This window comes from Eubalaena glacialis, chromosome 4 (genome assembly GCF_028564815.1).
Source record: "Eubalaena glacialis isolate mEubGla1 chromosome 4, mEubGla1.1.hap2.+ XY, whole genome shotgun sequence".
Lineage (NCBI taxonomy): Eukaryota > Metazoa > Chordata > Mammalia > Artiodactyla > Balaenidae > Eubalaena > Eubalaena glacialis.
Window position 1 is genome coordinate 186,751,251 of NC_083719.1, and position 5,316 is coordinate 186,756,566.

Here is a 5,316-nt window from a genome sequence, read left to right on the forward strand (position 1 = left end):
TGCCCAGCAGAGGATCCCAGGGTGTAGACGATCTGGGCTCACTGAGGGAAGAGAAAGACATGTCAGTCACCAGGTCAGAGCACTTGGGGGGAAGTGCAATCCCACTCCCTTCAAGGGCAAAGTCCTGGCCAAGTGGCCTCTGTGACTGGTTCAGGGAAGGGTAGGTGACCCAGCCCTGCCAATCAGAACATTCCACCCTTTGGCCTCTGTGATTGCTTCAGGGATGGACATGTGACCCAACCTGGCCAATGATGTGAAATCCTGGGACTTTGCAATTAATGTGGAAAATTGGACCCTCTTCCTGCTGGGCTTATTAGGCTGGTTGGATGAGGCTGAGAGCTGTGGGGGGGCCATATGTGTCCTCTTGTGTATGCACCTTGCTTAAGAGCACCCCCAATCCCAACACAGCATCCTAAAAACATTGAGCTCCTGGATCCAGCCACACCTGAATCTCTGGGTGCCCCTGTACTGACCCAACAACTCAGCCCCTGTGTGTCTAACATTTGCAGGCACCCCTCCCACCTCCTCTGCCGGACACTGCACACCCTGCCGGGTGAGCCTCCCACCCAGTTCACCGCTTCCAGACCCAGGGCCACCCCTGAACAGCCTCTCTCCCAGGGCACACACACCCTGAGGTTCCTTCTGTGATTTTTTCCATCTGACATTTACAGATGAGCCCAGTGGGCCTGCCCCTCTCTGGGGTATGTCAAGTGGGGAAACTGAGACCCAGAGAGGGGTGGTGATGGGCAGACTCCCACATCTTGGTTCTCTCCCCTGCACCTGTCCAGCAGGACACCTTGTCCCATCCCAGACAATCCTCCTCCTCAGCACCATAAAGCCAGGCTGGGCTAAGGAGCGCCTTGGACCTTGTCCTGCTGGGCTGGGCAACACCCTGACCCAGTGCTCCAGGGGGCCCAGCCCCCCTCCCAAGAGTCCCAGCTCCCTCTGAGCACAGCTCCAGGAGCCGTCGTGAAGACCCGGCACCTGCTCTCACACCTCTGTGACTCCTGGCATCCTCACACCCTTCCCAGGGCTCTCAAGACCGCCATCCGGCCTCAGGCCAAACCCCCAAACTCTGCAGGCACCAGACCCCAAGGTCGACCCTCTTCCTCCTCCCTCTGCCAGAAGGACCCTTATTTCTGCTCCTCCACAGCCTCCTTAGCTACAGCCTACAGGACACCTCCTCCAGGGAGCCCCCCCAGATTGTCCCCACCCTCAGAACCTGTGGCCTGATCATCCTTTGTGTACCCAGCCCGGCACAGTGTGGCGCCACCTTTTTACAACTGAGGAAAGGAAGACAGGCTGTCCTCAACTCCTCAAGCAACCATGGCCCCTGGCCTTGGCCCCCTGGTGCCACCAGAGCTATTGGGTCCATCGCTGCATTTTTACACCAACTTGCTTGTAAAAGCTAAACATGGTTTTAAAAAGAAAAATGCAGACCCTCCCTGAACTGGAAAAGGGGCATCAAGCACATAAAATTGATCTTGGGGAACCATGTTACACCTAACGCAGTATCACGCAATCTTTCAAATATTGAAACTATAATTAAGAAAACAATATTAAAAAACAAGCAGGCTTGGGTAATAAATCCCAGCCAAGCGGGCTGAGCCTCTGTCCCAATGACGAAAGTGGCTGGGGGTGCACATGTCTTTGAAGGGAGAAGGTTATATTTAAGGCCTGTCACCTCCCACCTGAAGCCATCAGCCAGGACCCTCTCTCCCTCCCAGTGGTCCAGAGGTGCCCAGAGGTGAGCATCCCCTCCCGCAGCCCGGAGTCTGGTACACAGCAGGTACACAGTGGCTGACTCTCACTCTGGGTGCTCAGGGCCCAGGGTTTGGGCTCATTCTAGCCCAGACCCGGCTGCCCCTCCAGGCCACCCCTCCAGCCCCAGCCCACCCTGGACAGCAGGTCTGGTCCCCGCACCTTGCAGCTCCCCTCGGAGGGCAGATGTGGCAGGACTGACGCAGAACCATTTGCCTAGTGCGTGGCCAGAGGCTGACCCAGTAGGATTTATAAGCCACATTCCGGGAAAAAGAACCACACGCCCAGAGGGTGTCAAGTCTCCCGGTGGGTGGGGCAGTGTGGGGGACTGCACCTTCCTCAGCCCATTCCTTCTGGGTGATTCACTGAGGTCAGTGGGGTGGGGTCCCCCTCGCCTGCATCCTTGGGCAAGTCTCCCTTCCGACCTCAGTGTCCACACCTGGGCAGTAGGTAGAGTCCAGAGCACGCAGCTGCCACCACGAAGGGCTGCCATGCAGACTCGGCACCCTGTCCCTGGTATACAGTAGGCACTCGATAAATGCTTTCACGGCAGTGGCTGATGTTATTATTTATACCCTGGATCCACCACTGATCTCAAAGTGACCTTGGGGCAGGCATTCCCTCTCAAAAAGCCTCAGTCTCCCTGTCTGTAAAGTGGGATGTTGCTGACCCCTCCGCCGGGTGTGGGGAGGAGCAAGGAGGCCTGAGTGGGTGCCTGGCGCAGAGAAGCCCTCGGGGAGAAACGCCCTCTTGGAGGCCTCGTGGACTCTGTGCAAATGAGAAGTAATAGAGCTCAGAGCCTCCCAGCTCCTGGTGGGGCTCCTCGTAATTGGGCATCTCACACCGGCAGCTTTTTTGCCTCTCACAAGAGCCTGTGACGAGGGGACCATTCTTGTCCCCAACATATAGCAGAGGAAACCGAGGCCCAGAGAGGGGTCACACCAGGGAGTGACAGAGCAACAGGTTCTGAAGTCAGGTAGTCGCCACCGACTTCCCTCCAGGAAGCCCCCCTGGATGGCTCCTCCCCAGCCCCAACTCTGTACCCTGTTGATACCAAAACTGAAACTGGGTTTATGGTCCCTGGTGCCACACACCTGCTTCCTCATTACCGCAACTGGCCTCCCGCCCTTGGGCAAAGGCCTGCTGGAGGGGCCTGGGGCTCAGACAGGGCAGGCCACACAGCAGGGATGGGCTCCTGGACTTCTTCTTCCGTCACTCGGGGCTACAGTCTCCGGGACCCTGGCTGGCAGAGCCCCAACCCCTGGACACACCTGGACACTGGGCCAAGTCTCTGAACCGGCCCCACAGGATCCCAGCTGCCCTCTCAGAGGCTGGACACCTCCCCACGCTGACTGCCCCACCCCCGTCCTATGAGCCCCCTCCTATGAGCCCTCCGATCCCACAGGAGGGTTGTAGGCTGCTCAAGTCCTCCCCAAGCAGGGCTCTGGCTGGTGCTAAGCGTCTCCCCAGAAACCTCCATAATTCTCAGAACCAGTGGGGGGCCCTGTGCCTCTGGCCCTGGGGGTGCCGATCAGGCCCCTCACTTAGAGGGTCAGGGCTCAAGGCCCCTTGGATTTGGGGTCCTGAAGCCCGGGGTGGAGACTGGGGACCTGGCAAGGTTCAGGGATGGGCCTCTGCTCTCCTGGGCGGGTGCAGCGTGGGAAGGGCACAGACCTGGCCTCAGAGCCAGCCAGCGGGTACAGAGCGAGGGGAGGCCCCCGCCAGCCCCTGGGACCCCACTGAGTCCGGAGGGGGCTGAGGGTGGGGCTGGGGGCTCCCTCCCTGTACCCTGAAGGCCCCGCCGGTGAGCAGATGGTGCCGCTGGCACACAAACCCCCATGCCAAAAGCAGAGCCCACCCCACTCAGGACCCCCGCCCGCCCAAGCCTTGCGTCCATCCGGCCCCCCCATTTCCCCAGACTCACCTCTCGGCTCTCAGCCCCAGCAGCCTCCAAGCCTGGCTCTGACTCTGTGGACGGCACAGGGGCCTCCCAGCCCCGCCCTGCCCCAGGTTGCCAGGGGACAGAGCCCCGCCCCGTGAAGCAGGTGCACCCCCTCCTCCCAGGCCCCACCTGGGCTCAAGAAACAAAGTCCAGAGGAGGAGGAGAAAGACGACACCACAGAGTAGAGGGCAGGCGCCACGCCCACGGTGCACAGCCCCTCGGCCCCCAGGGGCCCCCAGCCCACAAAGTTGCAGCCAGAACTCATCCAGAAACCTTCCAACTGCCGTCTGGCTTTCCCATCACCTCTCAGTGTAGCTCAGAGAGGGGCTGTCCCTTGCCCGGGGTCACATGGCTGGTCCACGAACCAGCTGCTGTTTCTCGGGGGGGGGGTTCAAGTCCAAACCCCCACTGTGCCACCTGGCTTAACCCACCCTTTCGGGCCATTTCCCCAGAGAGCTCCTTTCTGGGACCAGCCCAGCTTCCTAGTCTCTGGGGGGGTTCAGCTGGGCCTGGGTTCAAATCCCCCTTAACCACTCTGAGCCTCTGTTTCCTCCTCTGGGAAATGGGACATCACAGGGCTGGGAGATGCCCCCAGCCCACTTCTACATGAAGGGCCAAATGAGGACATAAAGGCGCCAGAAAGCGTTGGGATGGGCAGGGCCCGGGCCCCACTGACAGAGGGAGGCATGGAGGCTCGAGAAGGGTGGTGGGTGTCCCAGGTGCTCGGCTGTCCTCACTGATTCTTGGTCGAGGTGCAGAGGACCTGCCAGAGCCATGGGAGCCCAGTGTCTGCGGGAAAGTCAGGCCACTGGGCACAGTGGTCAGTCTATGGGGGAAGGGACACAGTGGATGGGGCTTCCGTTCCCCGGGCTAGGGCTCTGTCCTGACCTGCCCCTTGGCTGACTGTGGGACCCCTCTGAACCTCAGTCTCTTCTTCCATCCAATGGGCCCCCAGCTCCGAATCTGGCAGGGCTGCTCATGGGGGGAAAGAGCAGAGACTGGGTCATCCAGCATGTTGGGGGGCACTATGAAGGTGAGGACTCACTCTCCTGCTCCCAGACTGGGGTGGCCTCCCCCTCAGGGTTCACACAGCCCACTATACAGGTGGGCAAACCAAGGCCCAGAGGGAGCAGCCACTCCTCCCACACAGATCACATAGCGAGACAGAAGCAGGGGTGGCAGCCCCCATAAATGCTTCCTCCCCGTGTCCCCACCCATTTCCCAGGGACTGACTTCTCGGCAGAGCTTAGGGGTGTCTGTCCCCCGGGGGCTGTGAGCCCAGCACGGGGCAGCCTCACAGTCAAAGGATGGGGTGGACCAGGTGTGGAACCCGAGGGCTCCACAGGAAACAGAAAGGAAGGCCTGCCACCGGAAGCTGCCCCCTTACCTCCAGGCCTTACTTGCCCAGGTGCAGCTCAGATGCCCACAGGTGCAGGTGGGGACTCCACCAACTCCCTCACCCACAGCACTGGGGTGAGTCTGAGGGATGCGCGGGCCGCAGACGGGAGAAACCGGCTCCCTGGGCTCTGTGAGCCTTACCCCAGTGGCGCCCCACCCCCTGGCCTCGCCGTACCCTCCCCACGCAGGTGAAATCCAAGAACTCCAGGCCCTAG